This window comes from Pogoniulus pusillus, chromosome 5 (assembly GCF_015220805.1).
Source record: "Pogoniulus pusillus isolate bPogPus1 chromosome 5, bPogPus1.pri, whole genome shotgun sequence".
NCBI classification, from domain to species: domain Eukaryota; kingdom Metazoa; phylum Chordata; class Aves; order Piciformes; family Lybiidae; genus Pogoniulus; species Pogoniulus pusillus.
Window position 1 is genome coordinate 38,205,494 of NC_087268.1, and position 20,186 is coordinate 38,225,679.

A 20,186-nucleotide genomic window follows, 5' to 3' on the forward strand; every position below is an offset into this window, starting at 1 on the left:
CAGTCACTTGGCAGATGCAGACTCCACACTCACATCTGCCTCTGTCACTGCACAGCTTCCCCCCTGGGGCACGGCACCTGAGCTCTGACTCAGACCGGGTGAGCAGGCAAGAAGAAGGACTACTCAAACCACTCCTGCAGAGGACAGCAAACAGAACATGTGCGATGAAAGCCAGGGGCTGCAGTTTGAAACATATCAGAGCTAGGCTCCTGAGAAGCCAACTCTCCTGCCATGGCCTTAACCAGTTCCCAGAATATTGTTTCTAGTGTCACACTTTAGTTATGGTTGTAAATTATTGCTTGCCCCAGATTGCCCAGTTTTGTTCTTTTTCATCAGAAATCTCATTGCTGCCTGCAAGAATGCTAATATTGTATTTCAATTAGCTTGTTAATTGCATTAAGCTTATCTTCTTTGTCATTATGCATACCTGGTATATATGCATATGTATGCATAGTTTGGTTATTATAATGAAACATTTTGACTGTAATTATGCCAAAAGGTTTAGAAAAGACATACACACACACACACACACACATATATATATATATATATATATATATATATATATATATATATCCAAACATCCAGGTAGCATAATGGGAATTTAAGATACAAAAAGCAAACCTATGGTTGATTCTAATGAATGTATTTGCCAAAGTAATCTTTCTGGTTGTTAGATATTTAAGGATCCACATGATTTCACCAGAAAAGGAAACTGAAGTAATCACTGCTTTCCATGAAATTAGTGTATAGTTTGTGGCTGTGGTCTCAGTAAGGACAGCAGAATTTGGATGCTAGATCTGAAGATTTCTAGCTCTGCCATGCAGCTGTACAATGCACTGGTACACACACAGATGCCAAGAATTTCAGGACTTAGGGAAAATCAAAAGTTGCCTCATCAGGAGGTGGATTGTAGCCAAAAAAAGAACAAAGGACTGGATGAAACAAAAACAGGTGTTCACAACTCTAAGGAACACTGAGGATTCAGTGCCTGCACTTCTCAGACACTGGATTTTGCAGGCTCTGGAGCAAAGGAGCTGGTGGCTCTGAGGAGACTGGTGCTGGCCCTGGTGGAGGAGAAGAGCAAAGGAGAGTGAGCCTTGCTGGGTCACTGCACCAAAGGGCAAGAACACGGCAGACTGTGGTTAGGTGCCTGCTCTGCTCAGGCAGCAGAATTTACGGGGTCGGATGTAAAGATTCATCACCATCCAGCTCTTCCTCTTTTGCTCCTTTAAGTGCCTGCACCTCATGCATAAAACACATCATTGCAACAACCCCTCCCCCACAGTTTTCACAACACCTATATAGGTTCCCAGTGATCCAGAACACTTTCAAGCAAGCAAAAGAAGAGATCACAAACCTCTCCACCACCCCCTCCATAATCCCAGCCTCCACACTTCTGCTATCTCCTAAATCAGACATAACCCCCGTGAGACACTTCACGGCCACACTTACCATGAGGTTGGGAGGCCAGCTGGCAGAGCAGGGTGACCAGCCAGCAGTGAGGTGATCAGCAGCAGTACCACCAGCCCTGGCAGCCCCTGCACGTACATAGTGTGAGCTGCCCTAGGAAGCACCTGCAGTGCTCCTGCAGTCAGACAGACAGTCGGACAGACGGCAGGACAGACCCGCTGGTATGCAGAAAGCTGCAAGCTGGACAAGCTCAGCTCCGGAGCTGCTCCTCCTGTGCTGCAGTGGCTCTGATTAGCTGCCTGGGAGCAGGATTTGGGCAGCGCTCTGGGAGGGAGGCCGGTGCCAAACCCTGAAGTTTACAGTCTAGGCAGGAAAGTAATTAGAAACAGTTGCACAGCCACATGGTTTATTTTGATGTTTTAAAATGGCCCGTTCACAGATGTGAACGAACTATCTCATTCCCAAAGTGCAGGCACCGTAAATATTTGAGGTATGTGTATCCCCCTGTCCTTTGATGGGTGGCTGCTTGGGATAATCTGTGTAACATGGTGGGAAAAATGCGAGTGGTTGAGGAGACAGGACCAGTGCTCACCAGCTGCAGCATCCCTGTCTGGCTACTCGAGCATCTGCCTCCTGCATGCCTTCCTAGGTCCCACCTCTACCCTCTTTTCTCCAGAGTCACTTGCACATGACATTGAACTGTGTGACACCATGAACTGGCAACCTACACCAGACTGGATGGCTGCAAATTACAAAGTATTACTAGCTGTTTCTGAATGCCTCATTAAAACACACAGCACAATACTTCATCCAAGCAGTGGGAGACTGGAAGTGCATTAAAAGTAAGTTACAGCGAGGGACAGCCTCCCTAAATGAATAATGATTTGGCAGGAATGCCCATGTGCATTTAGTTAAAAATCCTTTGACTCAAATGTTGCCTTTCCTGCAGCTGTAATTAGGCATCTTGCATTTTAGATAGTTAACTCAAGGGGACCATTCTGAGGATTTCTGCTGGATGTTAGGAGGAAGTTGTTGCCAGAGAGAGTGATTTGCCATTGGAATGGGCTGCCCAGGGGGGTGGTGGAGGCATCGTCCCTGGGGGTGTTCAAGAAAAGCCTGTCTGAGGCACTTAGTGCCATGGTCTGGTTGACTGGATAGGGCTGGGTGCTAGGTTGGACTGGATGATCTTGGAGGTCTTTTCCAATATGGCTGATTCTATGATCTAGTTCTGCTAGTGATATTCCTTGAAAGTGATCTGCTGGCCTTACATAGGTGTCAAAAGACCTTTAAAATCCAATTCAACACATGCAAAATATATTTCTATGGCAGTACTCATTCAGCTTAAGGATAAACTCTCATTGAAACACAAAAGAAGAAACTGGACAAAATCTGTTTTGGCATATTCATAAATCCACAGTCTTATTCACTCAAGATATAGGAGTTAAAGCAGAAATAATTCTAAAGAACTAGTAAAGCAGAAGACTCTGGTCCTGTTTCAACAGACTATCTTGAAGTTGCAAGGTGTAAAACTTTGTTATCAACCTGTAGTGCCTTAAAATAGAAGCAAGTAAGAATAAAATGCAAACCAATCTGAAAGCCCCACACATAGCTGTTGCATATGGTATACTAATTTGCAAGTACATCACAGAATTTGCTTCTGCAATGCAGTTGGTAAAGATCCTGTGTTAGAGTGATCTGTGGATTTCATTCTTGCTAGTGTTTGCAGTTCTACTAACTTCTGATTAATGTAGTGAAAAGGTAAGTAATATTAGCAGGCCTTTATTTCTGACATTCCTTGAGCTTTGAAGTCCATGCATAATGCAGCACTACGCTTTTTACTGGCACAATATTTCTTCAAATTGATTTGTAGGGAGACAATAAAAAAAATAAAGTTAATCCTCTTATATTAAAAAAGGGAGCACTCTGAAAAACAATATGAGTGTCAGAAATAGTACTGACAGGAGTTTTGAGTTAAAGAAGGATAACGTGTCCAGAGAAGGGCTACAAAGCTGGTGAAAGGCTTGGAACACAAAGCCTGTGAGGAGAGGCTGAGGGAGCTGGGGGTATGCAGCCTGCAGAAGAGGAGGCTTAAAGGGGACCTCACTGCTGTCGGCAACTACCTGAAGGTAAGTTGTAGCCAGGTGGGGGTTGGCCTCTTCTCCCAGGCAACCAGCAACAGACAAATGGACACAGTCTCAAGTTGTGCCAGCAGAAGTATAGGCTGGATGTTAGAAGAAAGTTTTTTACAGAGAGAGTGATTTGCCATTGGAATGGGCTGCCCAGGGAGGTGGTGGAGTCACCATCCCTGGAGGCGTTCAAGAAAAGCCTGGATTAGGCACTTAGTGCCATGGTCTAGTTGACTGGCTAGGGCTGGGTGATAGTCTGGACTGGATGATCTTGGAGGTCTCTTCCAACCTGGTTGATTCTATGATTCATGATTTGCATTTTAAGCAATTTTAATTCCCTTTTGCCAGAGAATTTATCTTTAATCCACAAACTAAAGTGTTGCCATCTGTACATCTTCCTCCTTTTTCTCCTGTGCAGACTGGTGCTGATAGGTATTCAGCCAGCTTGTAAATTATAACTTCAAATGTATTAGGAGAAGACATCCATCATGATATGTTGACCTTATCAGTCTGGGTTGTTTTTTTTTTTCAGCTTATTTACATCTGTGAAGGTTTTATGTAAAACACACTTTCTGACTGCAGACCTTTTGAATCTGAGGAAGGTGCAGTTACACAGTCCAAGGGTGTGGTATTTAAAATGTGCACCCAGAGCTTAAATTTAATAATTGCTTTCATGTGTGGGTGTGCCTCTAATACAGAATCTCAGTGCTCCCTTACTAAGTTTTTACCTTTGCTCAGATTTATTATTTAGTCATTTAACTCTAGTATGATTGTATGCACACATGTATGCATATGTATATGTATGCACATGATGTGGAGTTATCTGGGTCTCAGACTGCCAATTCAAGGAGCCCATCTCTTTCTAAATACAAGGAGCCAGTTTCTTTCTAAGTAAGAATCTGACATGGTGACTGGCACAGCTTGAGACTGTGTCCCCTTGTTCTGTTGCTGGTTGCCTGGGAGAAGAGACCAACCCCTACCTGGCTACAGCCTCCCTTCAGGTAGTTGTAGACAGCAATGAGGTCCCCCCTGAGCCTCTTCTCCAGGCTAAACACCCCCAGCTCCCTCAGCCTCTCCTCATAGGGTTTGTGTTCCAGGCCCCTCACCAGCTTTATTGCCCTTCTCTGGACATGTTCCAGTACCTCAACATCTCTCTTGAATTGAGAAGCTCAGAAGTAGACACAGTACTCAAAGTGAAGCCTGATCGTTGCTGAGTATAGGGAAAGAATATACCGTAAGTTTGTCAGAGTTGTTTTGGTGGTAAAGTGAATAAGATTTATTTTTTTTTTTTAGATCAACCAACCAACCAGCCAAAACCCACAGACACAAACAAGCAAAGAAAAAGAAACCCAAACAGAAGAAAAAATCTTATTTACTGTAGGAGTGGTCTAACACTAGAACAGATTGTCCAGAGAGGCTGTGGAGTCTTCACCCTTGGAAATACTCAAAAGTCGCCTGGATAATCTTCTAGGTAGCTGGCCTTAGGCAGCCCTGATCTGAGCAGAGGGTTAGACTAGTCTTCTCCAGAGATCATTTCCATCCTCAAATATTCAATAATTCCATACTGTGCACTGAACAAAATTTGATTTTATTCAGTGAGGCAGATGGATTCTGCCTACTCCTTTATAGCATCCTCTTTGTGGCCAACTTAATTTTGTTGTTGTTTCAACAAAGCCATTATTAGGTTTTGCAAACCATATTTGATGCTTTATTTTTTTGGTAACAAAACAAAGCAAAATGCATATCCAGTAAACAGTCAACGTTTAGAAAATAACCAGAGTCCGATAAAAAAAAGTCAAATAATCCTTCTGGATTTCTGTGCAAGCTGTTTTAGTAACACTATGGGTTTATAAGGATGGAGACACTGCAGAGGCAACTTTCAAAAATTAACCAGGAGATGAAAGTCCAACATATCACACAAATTATTATTTCTCCACAAAACATGAAATGAGAAGAGTTGGAAGCTTCCAGTGGTTGATCAGCTGTGTCAAAGATAACAAAATCACAGAATCATAGAAACATTCAGGTTGGAAAAGACCCTCAGGATCACCAAGTCTAACTCATATCCCTACTCTACAAGGTTCACCCTAAACCATATCCCCAAGCAACATATCCAAGCAACTTTTAAACACATCCAGGGTCAGTGACTCAACCACCTCCCTGGGCAGCTCATTCCAGTGTCTGACCACTCTTTCTGTGAAAAAAAAATTCCTTATATCTAGTCTAAACCTACCCATTCACAGCTTGAAGCCATTCCCTCTTGTTCTGTCACTAACTACCTGTGAGAAGAAACCAGCAACAACTTCTCAACAATGGCCCTTCAGGTAGCTGTAGACAGAGATGAGATCTCCACTCAGCCTCCTCTTTTTCAAACTAACTATCCCAGCTCCCTCAGTTGTTCCTCATAAGATTTATCCTCCAGGCCCTTCACCAGATTTGTTGCCATCCTCTGTACTCACTCCAGCACCTCCACATCTTTCTTGTAATGAGGTGCCCAAAACTGAACACAGTACTTGAGGTGTGGCCTCATCAGAGCTGAGTACAAGGGGACAACCACCTCCCTGCTCCTGCTGCACACAGAATTTCTAATCCAAGCCAGGATGCCATTGGCTTTCTTGGACACCTGGGCACACTGCTTGCTCATATTGAGTTGCTTGTTGTTACAACCTCCAAGGCCCTTTCTGTTAGGCAGCTTTCTAACCACACTTCCCCAAACCCATAGCGTTGCTTGGGGTTGTTGTGGCCCAAGTGCAGGACCTGGCATTTGGCCTTGTTGAAGCTCATATCATTAACATTGGCCCATCAATCCAATCTTTCCAAGTCACTCTGTAGAGCTTCCCTACTCTCATGATGATCAACACTCCCATCTAACTTTGTGTCATCTGTGAACTTACTGATGACATACTCTATGCTTTCATCAGGCTCATCAATAAAGATGTTAAACAGAAGTGGTTCCAATACTGAGCCTTGAGGAACACCACTTGTGACAGCCACCAGCTGGATTTAACTCCATTGACCACCACCCTTTGGGCCCTTTTGTCCAGCCAGTGCTGTATCCAGCAGAGCTGTGCTCATCCAAGCCATGAGCAGTTTGTTTGTCCACGAGAATTCTGTGGGCAACAGAGTCAAAGGCTTTTTGGAAGTCTAGGTAGACAATATCCACAGCCTTTCCCTTGTCCAGTAGAGTCATCCTGTCACAGAAGATCAGGTTTGTCAGCCAGGACCTGTCCTTCATAAACACATGCTGACTGGGCCTGATCTCCTGGTTGTTCCCTATTTGGTGTGTAATGCTGCTTCAGATGACCTGCTCCATGACCTTTCCTGGTACTGAGGTCAGACTGGCAGGTCTATAGTTTCCCAGGTCCTCTTTTCTGCCTTCCTTGTAGATAGGTGTTGCATTTGCTACCCTCCAGTCCACTGGCACCTTCCCAGTTAGGCAGGACTTCAGGTAAATGATGCAAAGATCAAAGACAAACCACTTTTAACAGCCATTGACCAAAACAGTTGCCAGAGTTAACCAAAATCTGTCTAAATTAAGGCGTTCAGAAATGTACGCAGCTGTTGAGAATCATTGCTGAGTTAGCCAATGGCACACATGGAAGGGAGCAAGAGACTGAGTATATAAGAGATGTGTGGAACAGCAAATCTTGTGTTCATTTTGCTGACATGACTTGGAATCTAGGACAGCTGATGGTATCACACGGGGAGTAGAAATAGCTTTTGGTATTATAGGATCAAGGTTAGAACAAGATTAAAACTGAGCTGGTCTGAATGTAGCTGGCCTGAATCGCAGTGAATACAAGCTACCCAAACAGTTCATGGCCAACATTAATCGAGACGTTATTGTGTTATGCTCTAGTGTAAAACCTTAGCTTACTCTTTTGGATGCCAGTTGAAACTTTAAATAGCAGGTAAATCTTGTGTTTGTGTAATGTTTACTAGTTAGGAGGAAGTTCTTGACAGAGAGAGTGATTGGCATTGGAATGGGCTGCCCAGGGAGGTGGTGGAGTCACCATCCCTGGAGGTGTTCAAGAAAAGCCTGGATGAGGCACTTAGTGCCATGGTCTAGTTGACTGGACAGGGCTGGGTGCTAGATTGGACTTGATGATCTTGGAGGTCTCTTCCAACCTGGTTGATTCTATGATTGTAATTCCTCTAAACAGCAAAAATACCTTGCTTCCACAGAGGCCCTAAGGAAGCATAGGATTTTTAGGTATGAGCTTGCAAGACAACTCAGAATGCCAGAATTAATAGTATGTTTTTAATATCACATTAAAGCATTGCTCCCTGTGATAGGACAAGGAGAAATGGCTGTAAGTTGCAGTCCAAAAAGTCCCACCTCAACACAGAGGGGAACTTCTTTACTGTGAGGGTCACAGAGCACTGGAACAGGCTCCCCAGAGAGGTTGTGGAGTCTCCTTCTCTGGAGACCTTCAAGACCTGTCTGGATGCATTCCTCTGTGACCTATGCTAGATTGTGTGGTCCTGCTCTGGCAGGGGGGTTGGACTTGATGATCTCCTTGGGTCCCTTCCAACTCCTAATGTGATCCTGTGATTCTTAACCATTCAGCTCTCATTTCAGAATGCAAATCACTGTCTGGTGTAATCCAAGCTAAAAGCAATGTATCACAGTATCACAGTATCACCAAGGTTGGAAGAGACCTCACAGATCATCAAGTCCAAAACAGAAAGGAAATAAATGGCCAGGTCATTTGCCAGCATAAATTCTCACTCTGTAATCACATTGTGCCTTACTTCCCAAAAGGGCCAGGCTCTTTGCTGCTGTGAATGTTGCAAATTTTTAAACAGTAGGAAAACCAATCAAATGCTTGTGGATATTGTATTTTTTAAAAGCAGTCACCTGAATGAATTGAAATGAAAACTCATTCACATCTTTTTAACCAAGAAGTTACTTCTGAAAACAGTAAATTTAAAAAGAGTTGGAAACTTCTTAGAGGTAAAACTGCAATAATTCAGTTGAGTGCATGAGCTGTACTTATGCACACAGGCAGGAGTAAGCACCGTGTATGGTTTCAATGCCCTGTCTTGCACAAGGTCCTGCTGCTGCTTAGTAAATCATAAATGAAGGAGAGAAATTAAGCAAAAGGAAGGAAAGAATACTGTTTTCCCCCTTCTTCTAAGTACCTAGTACTTTTTGAAAGCAAATTAAGTCAATATAAAGTTAGTTGACTTAAGAACCTCCTTAATGCCTGAAACTTTGAAACCATATTCCAGGTCCTTCATTCTTTTTCATCTGTTTCAGTTATATGCTTCAGAGCAAGACCACTGCTCAGACTGAGACATAAAGAGCAAACATATGGAAGAAAGCTGAACTGCTGGGTTGCTTTGAATTATGTGGAACCTTGGTCTTACCAAGACACTGCTCAATGTGTGCAGAGCATGACTTCAGACTAAGGGAGAACTTTGTGGTACCCTCCAAGGACTTTGCATGCCCTGAGACTAGACAGCAACAACGCAGGAAGAGAGTAAATTTTAACTTGTATTCTATTCCTAAATGATTAAATCTTTCTTTAGGTCTGAAGTTTAATTCTGAGTTTGTAATTGACATTTTGCAACCATTTTGAAAAGATTGAGCATCATTTCAAAATGAATATTTCATTAATTCATTTACTCATGGTGGAGTCCCTGAAATCTTAATAATCTGTGCATTCTTTCCTAAGCTGTAAACCAAAATCCAGCAGCAACACTTCCAACAAACTCTGCTCCTTGGGATGCTTTAAAAATTTGTCTGCCTTACTTTTCAACTCAAGAGATACTTATGGAAAGCCAGGACAAGAGAGCTACAGATAAAGCTCAAATAAATTCAGAAATATGAATCCGTAATTTAATTATTTCAGAGGCGGCTTCAGCTCTTTTCAGCCACAGTACCACAATTATATTACTGTGGAAACTTGCATATTTATGCAGATGTTGGCCAATGGGAGAGTAACAACTGGATTTCATAACACAGAACAGTTGATCTTCAACCACTAGTGAGCAAGTCTCTTCTTAACTCTTCTCTTCTTTATTGAAAATGGGGAAGATGAGGATGTTCCTTACTTGACTACTTTGGTGCATTCCAAAAAACACTTTACACATTTTTTATTCTTTAATTCCTTGAATTAACTCCTCACCTGAATAACAAAAATACAACCAACCAACCAAAAATATCTCTTTCCTTCCCCTCGCAAAAAAAAAAAACCACAAAACCCCCCACACTCCCCCTCAAAAAAAATCCAAGCCAAACAAAAAAACAAACCAAACCAAAACAAAAAAAAGCACCCTACCAATACCAGGGCTCAAGAGTTATCCAAATTCTTCAATGAAGCATGCAAAACTGAGTAAATGCTTTTCATTCCCTCCTTCTCTTCAGGGCTTACTGAGCAAGCAGATCTAGGAAACTTTGGTTTGTTAATTATCTTTTATACAGAAGATTTTACTGAGTTTGCAGATCAAGGTACAGAAATTAAAGTGATAGGTAAGGTGAGAATTCTCCCCTTGAATTTCAGTCAGTCTTCTGGAATTTGCAAATATTTCCTTCTAAATGGAAGTTTCACCATGGAAAGCTTCAGCCATGTGTTGAAGTTCGAAGAACAAATAAGGAAGTATCTTTATGTGTTTCAGATTTATAGAGATGAGAGCTAAAATCTTAATATGAAACCCCCTTCCTTTTGACATATTTCACATTACCATAAAGTAACATATTAACTCTCAAATTCAGTCCTTATCTGTGTGTTTATGGCTTGCTTTTTAGGCTGATGGGAATGTTCTAAATCAGAATAGATGACATGGCATAGACTTTAAATGACTGGTAGACTCTTTGCATAATTATGTCATCAATTTTATAAATATCTAAGTTTTCCCGTTTATCTTTATGTACATGATATATACATCACTCAAGTTCTAACAGTTTATAATTGCTCTTTATATGATGGATGTGAAAGTGAATTTGTGGTGAAACAGCAAAGCAAGAAAGGGCTTTTTCAGATCTTAACTGCGTGCCCAATTCTTTAAAAGGAAGACACTTTTCACTTGTGCATATGCAGGTACATCAAGGCTAAATCTTTTTTCCAGCATTAGCATTACCTGATCAAATTAGTGCATCCTCTGAAACTACGGGTCCCCACTAGCAGTGTAATTCATAGAGGCTTGATGTGGGCAGGTAGGGCAAAGCTTAACACTGTGTTACCAAATATGACACCAGGTACAAGCAGAAGTTTCAAATACATAAGAAACCACATATTCTATAATACAATCTATATGTAAGGCAATATATCTAATCTAATCTATATCTATGTGAGGAAATGTATCTAAAATACTGCATCCAATGATGAGCCTCTCTCCAGTACATGAAAGGTGTTAATATGTAAGTTCAATGGTAGGCCGGTAAGGTGATTGCAGGTGGTGTACTTGTCCCATGATGACAGGCTGAGGGAGCTGAGCTTGTTCAGTCTGGAGAAGGCTTTGGCTGTACCTGAGAGTAGTCTGCAAGGATCTATAAGGAAGTTGTCAAGAGGATGATGCTGTGCTCTTCCCAATGGTGCATGGCAGAAGGAGAGATAGTAGAAAAAAGAGGATCCAACCGCAGGTTAGGAGAAATTCTCTCACCATGAGAAGAGTCAAGCATTGGAACAGGCTGCCCAAGGAGCTTGTGCAGACTGTGTCTTGGGAATTTTACAAGACTCAGCTGGACAAAGCCCTAAGCAAGGTGCAAAGACTTCAGAACTGAGCTTGGTTCTAGCAGATTGGCAAGATTAGATGGCTTTCTCATAGGTTGAACATCCTTTCCAGCATCAATTGGTCTATCAAGATTTATATTTTCTTATGCCAGTATATCTACAGAAACTGGTACACAAAGTCACATCTGCTGGCAAATGCTTTTGCTTAGATAGTTATGATGTTTTCACTGTTTGCAACTGTCAGTGTTCATTTGAGACGCTATCACCAGCAGTATAATACCACCTAGCAACTTAACCCAAATAATATCTAGTTGGGGTGGAAAAACCTGAAATGTGAAGAGCGTTGTTTGTAAGCCTACTAAAACTGCTTTGTTGTTTTTTTCCCCCCATAAGGTATCAGCTGGATGACTTGCTACTAGAACGCCAGTCCTGCCAACACTAAAATTAGGTGCTTAAATTTACTGGAATTGTTAATGCTGATAATGCACAATATGTGAGCCCTGGCAGGGCTATATTCATAATCCTGAGACCAGCTCCTTAACTGTCTTATTAATTTTTGGTGCGTCAAGCAGATATAATCTAAAGAAACTTAATACAATTTATGCCACAGGTTTTCCTTCTACTTTTTCCTAAGGGTTTTGTTTCTCAAATCCTGTTCCATGTCTTAATGCCATCATGGCAACAACTGCATTTGTAGGACTAGATCTTAAATTCTGCTGATTTTATATGCTACAGAAGTCTACAGGCTCACATTATTTCTTATTTAAAGATGCATTATAATTTACAGAAGTTTACTTCTTGGCCCAAGATGATAAAAATACATTCATTTATAGAAACTGCTTCACAAGTACAATTTTGTTTATTTACTCATTTATTTGTGGTATCATTTTTACAACAGGGATACTATTTTAGTAATTTATTTTACTGTGGAGCTCAAGAACGAGCCCTTATTTGGCTATTCGATCGCTTGGAAATTAACCAGTCCACTCTGTGGTATTACCAGCGAAGCTCTGCTCTGCAGCAGCAAGTAAGTGCATAAGTACTATAAAAGCTTTGAGGTGCACACATGGGAGCTCTTAACAAAATATGAAAACTGTAGTTGAAGAAGATACTTTTAAAGCCCCCAAACTTTTGGAAAACAAACAAACAGAGAAAACAAACAAACAAACAAACAAACAAAAACAAAAAAAAAAAAAACCAAAACAAAAAAACCCACACAACTTCAGCAAGGCCTTTGACACTGTCCCCCACAGCAAACTGCTGGCTAAGCTATCAGCCCGCGGCTTGGATGGCAACACTCTGTGCTGGGTTAGGAACTGGCTGGAGGGCCGGACCCAGAGAGCGGTGGTGAATGGTGCCACATCCAGCTGGCAGCTGTCACTAGTGGTGTCCCTCAGGGATCAGTGCTGGGCCCCATCCTCTTTAACATCTTCATAGATGATCTGGATGAGGGCATCGAGTCAGTCATCAGCAAGTTTGCAGATGACACTAAGCTGGGGGCAGATGTGGCTGGGTTGGAGGGCAGAAGGGCTCTGCAGCAGGACCTTGACCGCCTGGACAGATGGGCAGAGTCCAATGGGATGGGGTTCAATAGCTCCAAGTGCAGGGTGCTGCACTTTGGCCACAACAACCCCATGCAGAGACACAGGCTAGGGTCGGAGTGGCTGGAGAGCAGCCAAACAGAGAGGGATCTGGGGGTGCTGATTGATATCCACCTGAACATGAGCCAGCAGTGTGCCCAGGTGGCCAAGAGAGCCAGTGGCATCCTGGCCTGCATCAGGAATGGTGTGGTCAGCAGGAGCAGGGAGGTCATTCTGCCCCTGTACTCTGCACTGGTTAGACCACACCTTGAGTACTGTGTTCAGTTCTGGGCCCCCCAGTTTAGGAGGGACATTGAGATGCTTGAGCGTGTCCAGAGAAGGGCGACGAGGCTGGGGAGAGGCCTTGAGCACAGCCCTACGAGGAGAGGCTGAGGGAGCTGGGATTGGTTAGCCTGGAGAAGAGGAGGCTCAGGGGTGACCTTATTGCTGTCTACAACTACCTGAGGGGTGGTTGTGGCCAGGAGGAGGTTGCTCTCTTCTCTCAGGTGGCCAGCACCAGAACGAGAGGACACAGCCTCAGGCTGCGCCAGGGGAAATTTAGGCTGGAGGTGAGGAGAAAGTTCTTCACTGAGAGAGTCATTGGGCACTGGAATGGGCTGCCCGGGGAGGTGGTGGAGTCGCCATCCCTGGGGCTGTTCAAGGCAGGATTGGACGTGGCACTTGGTGCCATGGTCTGGCCTTGAGCTCTGTGGTAAAGGGTTGGACTTGATGATCTGTGAGGTCTCTTCCAACCCTGATGATACTGTGATACTGTGAAAAAACCGCCCCCTGCACAAAGTCCAGATCCAAACCTCATGAAACTGAGGCACAAAGCCATGCTCCAGTGCTGCGCGGCTGCCTGGACAGCGGCCGTGCCTGCTCCGACAGGGGGTAATCCTAGCTGGTCTCTTCCCCATTTCGTTCATCACTTCAGTGTTTCGAGGGGCAGCGAACACATCTCCAAGTCGCTGTGGGAGCGTTTTCTGTGACTGGACTGCCGGCCACCGCCGGGGCACGGCCTGGCTCCTGAGCCGCTAAGGCCTGTTTCTTCTCAGCTAGGAAGCTTTAGCAGGTAGCTGCGCTCGTAACGCGCCTGTGTGCACCCGGTACTGGCTGTTCCTCACCTGCTCCTTCCCCGGCGCCGGCCCGCGGCCGCCCCGCCCGGCCGTCCCCCGCCCCGTCCCCGCGGCCGCCCGCGCCGCCGTTGCCGAGAGACCGAGGGCGGCTGCCGCCGCTACTGCCGGGCGGGCCCCGCCGCCCCGATCCACCGCGTGGAAGACGGCGCACCCGGCAGGCACACAACCCTAACACCTCACGCACTCGCGGGGGCCACGACCGGCCCCTCCTGACCGCGCCATGAAGGGAGATGCTGGCGGTAGGTCGGAGGCGTCGGGCGCGGCTCGCTGCGCGGCGCTCGGCTCGGTACACAGTGGGCCCTGGCTTCTCCCCGCCCCTTTCCCCAGACCCTCTGTCGCGGGCTGCCGCCGTGGGTACCTGGGGATGCTGGCGGCTCCCAGGGAGGAGGCGGGCCCGGCGAGAGGCCTGGCCGGCGCTGCGAGGGGTCAGAGACGGCGGCGCCCACCCTTCTCATTGCCCTCCCGAGCTGTCCTTCCCCCGCAATGGGAGGGGGCTTTGCGGGCCCGTCTTGGAGCCTGCTGCCGCTGGGCCTCCTCATCCCTCCGAGGCCCCTCCGCATCCCTCAGTAGGACGAAAAAGCACCTTATTTTGTTACTGGTGCACAGCAGGGCCGAGAGGTGAACAGGCCTCTCCATTTATCATAGGCTGGGGATGCACTACTTTAATGGGATGGTCGCGGGTGGGGACGAGGCGAGATGGGTTGTGGTGTGGGATCTGCTTCCCTGAGGAGAGGTTTCACCTGGCTGGTGGCAACGAGATTTGGAGTGGCTGCCTGGCCTGAAGCCTGTGTCTTCAGTGTGCAGTTGCAGGGATCTCAGCACCGTACATGAAGTAGAGACAGAGGTGCTTAACAGTTTTGTTGTTGTTGTTGGCATCTTTTTATTTTAGCAGTCCTGCTAATATCAGAGACATTTCTAGGAAGGATGGAGATTTCTTTTTACCATTAAATGCAGATGTAGATTTTAAGTTAGCTATGATTTGGTCGGTTACCCACCGTTGCATTCTGAGTAATTCATAAAGGATATGGTGATGAAATACCGACTGAATGCTGTTTGAGTCTGTTGGTTTTGTCTTAAAGCATCTGCAATTTCCTGTTTCATTTCATTATGTCTCTCTTTCCATCTTCTTCTGCTACAGCCATATCCTTGCTCTTTAAGTGACCAAATGGAGATGTAGTGCATATTGACAGTGAACTAAGGCATGCTGCATAAACCACAAAGTTAAGAAATTTTAATGAAAGGAGAAAAAAAAATCTTTGAGTTAGTCTCTGGCTGTTAGAAGACTCCAGCTCTCTGCAAGTTCATGTGTATACTTTTGGGAACTTTGTGCTTTAGGAATGCAAACCCATGGTCTTTTTGTTTAGTGGATCTGTTTTATTTTAATCTGAATTTTGGATCATCATGGTTCATTCCCACTTAAGCATTAACACCTGGAAGTAAAATTTACCCTGCTTTGACTTATTTCCAGCTTTTGCATGTTGCTGGTAACCATGTGCCCTGTGTAGACCTGTGTTGCATTTGTCCAAACCCATGTCTTGAGTCACAGTAGTTTTAGGTCTTAAACTTCATCACAGGAGAAGAGTAGTATCATGCTGTGTTGCAGGGAGTAGTGGGCTACTGGACCAAACTCTGTAGGAGATGAAAGGACTTGAATGTTCATGAATAAGAATGTCTTCTTAAGGCATGCATGTCTCATGATGACATAGAATTGTTAGTGGCTTCAGAGAATTTGAGTTTCTTCCTCACTCTCCTAGGTGTTTAGGAATTCAGGCAAGAACGTAAAGATTTTTTATGTGTATCAAATAGAGATGTTGCTCTCAAATTACTTTTTTTGTGTTACTAATTGAATGTTATAGTGTCCACGGTTGGAAAATAACTTGGATTTTCTGTGATTTTGGGCATCAGATGTTTTTGGAGTTAAAGAGCAAAGTCAGGCTACTATGGTAATTGTGGGTTGAACTACATTTTATTTCCTTTTCAATCTTTTTTTGTTCTCCCTGTCTTCACCTCCATAGTGTTTTAATTATTTAAAGTTTCTTGTATTGGTTAAGCACTGATGAATGTCTTACTTTAGGAGAATGCACTCGTTAAGTATGGTTGCAAGTTGGCTAGGTCCTAGTAGGTTATTTATTTATTTAATTAATTTCTGGGATATTTTAATCTTTAATCTTTTTTTTCCTCCCGTCATGAGGACAACCAAGCTGTGGAACAAGATGTGCAGAGAAATTGTACAGTCTCCATCACTGGAAGTTTTCAAGAGCAGACTGAACCAACCTGAGTAAACTACAGTAGCGTAGTTAGACCCTGTTTGAGCAGGAGATTGGGCTAGAGACCTCTGAAGGGCCTTCCAACCTCAGCTTATGATTCTGTGATCCTAGTTTTCCTTTTTTTTTTTTTTTCCAAAACAAAGCTTTTGGGTTGGGACTTTACTTCCTGAGGCACTACGTTAAATTATTGTTTTTATGAAGATGATACTACAGTACCAAAGGTTATGGCTGCAACTTCTAGGAACGGCCCTGCAGCAGTGACAATCTATCCCATTGCAGTTTGTTTGTTTTCAAGGAAAAATGAGATTAAAACAAAAAGTCCTAATTTTGTTTCCAGGATTTCAAGTTCAATATATAGAAAGGTGTTAAGAATTTTGCTGGCAGTTTCTTAAATGATAGAAAGGAAAGAATTTGGAAAGGAGAGGTCATGTAGAATACTCAAACCTATTAATGATTTTAGCAAAAACTGTTACAATGCTAAAAGAATATAACCACTGTTTATTTTATTTTTAATGTATTTGAATTATGAAGGGGTGTGTGTACAAGGTTCTAGGCACATTAACATGTAATTAGCAACATTAAAATAATCACTTGAGCAGGCATGCTGCCAGCCATCTGCCTACATGCGCCATCCTTTCCACCCCTGCTTCATTCTGGGAAGGAAGCCCTCATCTCTTTCCTTAAAGCTCTGAAATACAGGTTTGCAGTACTCATAGCAGGTTACTCAATGTGGAGATATTTTAGAGAGGAGTTGCTTTGACAGTTGCTCCCTGCAACCTCTTAAAAGAATGACCTGCTGATGCCCGCCCCACTGCTCTCACAGAGGACTATAACACTGTAGATCACAAAAGCTAATCCCAGAATTCTGCCCTCATTTTTTTCCCAGCATGTTTCTGCTAAGCACATTGCTATATGTCTATGGGCTCTTTGGATTTTCCTATGGACTATACTGCAGTAGACTAATTATAGGCCAGCAAGTGGTTGGTAAGTGGCCCACAGTCAAGGTGAACTTTCAAAGCAATCTAGCTTTTGTAGGGAATACGTTGCCACCTGTATATCGTCTACATGTAATTACTGTGTGTTTAGTGGACATCATTAATTTTAGCATTTTATCAACTCCTCTGACAGAGTAATGCCTGAATGTATTTAAACTGTAGGGCTTGGAAAGTTGTCCAGCCAACATGGAGGGAGACTGAGAATACTCATCACTCTTGCCCTTTGGTTTCCTCTGAGAGAAGAAGCTGCTTACTTATACAGTGAAGTAGCTGCTTCATGCTCAGGTGTGTCCCTCCTTTCAGGAAGTGTAAGTGGCATATGCTTTGGTGTGTTCTAACAAGTCCATTTGAAAATCATCTTCACTTGCTTTGTTCTTTTATTCAACCCAGTTTCTTAGTTGTAAAATGTCAAAAAGCTACCCAATTCTGTTTAAAATGATGAAGTTAATTTTATGACTGGATCACAGCACCATGTATATGCATTTGTAGTTCCTTCAAATTTGTGTCATCTGGGTGTTAGAAGGCTCATAGTAAAAATGACTCATGATGTGACGTTATGTGATATTGGTAATGGGCTGTGTGTCAGGTTCACATGAGATCTGCTTTTGTATGCAATGTGATACTTGATTCTGTCTGCTGAGTGAGTCTGGATTATTTTGGTTGTGTCTGAGAGGAAAAAGTTAGTAAGATGTCACCAGATATTCTTTCCTCCTTGTATCCAAATGATTTGAAAATGTGAAAGTAAGTAATTTTTTAGGATATTTGCTTTAGTATACCTTATGTCTGAAGAATCCTATCTGGGTTTAATACATACTAAAGTTTGGTCAGCTATTAGCATTGTACTGTGTTCAAAATATTGAAGTCTTTTGGGAAACTCTTTTCAGATGCAGTAACAATAAAACACAGAAAAAAATACTGAAATAAGTTTTTCCTTGAAACCAGTTAAGACTTAATAACATATCCATAGTGGCATGTGTCATGGGATTGTCATTGGAATTTCATCTTTACCCTTCTAAAATTAACTCTGTATTGTCACATATGTAAGTTGCTCAAGTCAAATATTTTGCTATGTGAGAACAAAAATTGAAATGCCATTTGCCTATACCTGCATCCAAAAGCAGGGATCGAAGAACGTGGGAATGGAGGGGGGCAGGCAATAGAGGAATTGGCCATTTACAAAGAGGGAGAGGGAAAGACTTTCAAGGTGGAAGAATCAGACATTACATTTTTCCTATAACCACATAATACATAGTACAGTTAAGAGCATTTTCATCTTTAAAAGTAGCCTGTAGTTTGGTGGGATTTTTCTTTAATGTATAATATGGAAATGGAGTTTCCATCTGGTTGATCATATCTACTCCCTGCCACCTATTTTATCCTTCACAGATAGTAAAATGTACAAAGGTAGTTATTCTATTGGGAACGTATGTGTCACATTGTGCGTCTCAGCTCTGGGAGAAGCTGGAAGGGGAGATGACATTTTCAAAGAAGAGAGAATTGGTTTTGAAGAGAGTGTTTTAGAGGTGGCCAGCCCTGGGAGAGAGAAACTTAAGGCAGTGCTCACGTGATCTGAAGTGACAAAGTCAGTAGGTGGTGAGAAAGAAGTATGTTGGAAGACAGGTGTTGCCCATCCCAATAAATTATATGATTTTTAAACTCCATATAATTAGGAATATCTCCTTTATTGATTTTTTTTTTCTGTGGGGTCATTTCTCAACTATATTCTTTGTCTACTGTATACAGAGAGCTTACTTTATAAACGAGACAGGTTTGTCAGCTTTTGAAGTGTGATAGCAGATACTTTTTAAAATGTGCCTTTTGATATTTGTAGGAAGTGCAAGCTTCCACCAGCAGGAGTGTTTTTGTGTTTAGTGTGGATATCACAAACTGAGACTTGTCCTTCTTGAGACTGGTTTCTGAAGTGCACAATAGGTCTTAATTTCACCAGCCATTGTGCTAGCATACTTCAGTTTCAGCAAAAGCTGGAAATTAGAGGTTCACGGTGGTTTAAACAGTTCAATGGTTGCCAAATGTACATGGAAGTTCAGGGAAAGATGAAAAGGCTGACCAAATGGATCTGAAGGGCCTGTGTGTATATAATTTGCTATTTAATTTTCTTTGCTTAATTTGCCTTTGCTTCTGAAAGTAAAGGCAAAACCACAACACAGCTCCATGAGAAGATTGACACCTGTGCTATGGATTTTCATTGCTGCTGAAAAGAAAATACTCTTAAAATTTTATTAAAGAGTAAAAAATTGAAAATGCTCATAAAGAAATATGGAGCAGATGTAGCCCTAAAACTCCATGATTTTTTTTTGTCTCAAATCATGTCTTTGCCCTGTACCAAATATTTCTTAAAACCTCTGAAGCTAGAAATATATCCTAGAGAATGTATTAAGCCTTTCTTCTTAATAACAAGTTGTGATCAAAGAAAGACTTAATGATGTGTGGCAGAATCAATGTGAGAACTGCAGGGGTGGATTTGTAGTCAGGGTTAGCAAGGACTACAGCCTCCCCGTTAGCACAGCATGCTGTGGTGCTCATGGTGTGTCGTATACTGAAAGGAGTTTGTGTAGAGCTCCCTAACTCCTCTTCATCTTTCAACTGGTCCCCCTTTGCAGAAACAGATGAAAAAAAGGGATTGGAGTCCAAGAATTAAAATTTTTATATGCATGGCAAAGTCCTGAGGCTGCAGTGGGCTTTGTATTGTTCTACAGTAACAGACACTTGTAAAAACCTGTGTGTTCCATGGGAAAATAAACCTAAGGAGAACAATAACAAAACAAAACCCAACTAATCAAACACCCCCCCAAAAAAAAAAAAAAACCAACAAACAAACAAACACATAAAAGCCTGAAAGCAAGCATGATATACTTGGAATAATCTTGCTGAAGACCATTTCCAGAAGATTCTTGACTTGCCATCTTCATTCCATACTTTTTATGTGGGCATTTCTGCTTATTTCAAGCAGAGATGTAAACAAGCTGGTT

At 42.9% G+C, this 20,186-nt stretch overlaps 2 protein-coding genes across 2 annotated transcripts in view; one reads left to right on the forward strand and one right to left on the reverse strand.

The window, feature by feature from the left end:
* Nucleotides 1-14,343, reverse strand: part of ITGBL1 (integrin subunit beta like 1) — a 204,892-nt gene extending 190,549 nt beyond the window's left edge. Inside the window, exon 1 of the mRNA XM_064143804.1 lies at nt 14,293-14,343. The gene's annotated coding sequence lies outside the window, so the exon portion shown is untranslated. The remainder of the gene's footprint in view (nt 1-14,292) is intronic.
* NALCN (sodium leak channel, non-selective) overlaps nt 14,008-20,186 on the forward strand; it is a 254,133-nt gene continuing 247,954 nt past the window's right edge. The window contains exon 1 of the mRNA XM_064143801.1: nt 14,008-14,173. The gene's annotated coding sequence lies outside the window, so the exon portion shown is untranslated. The remainder of the gene's footprint in view (nt 14,174-20,186) is intronic.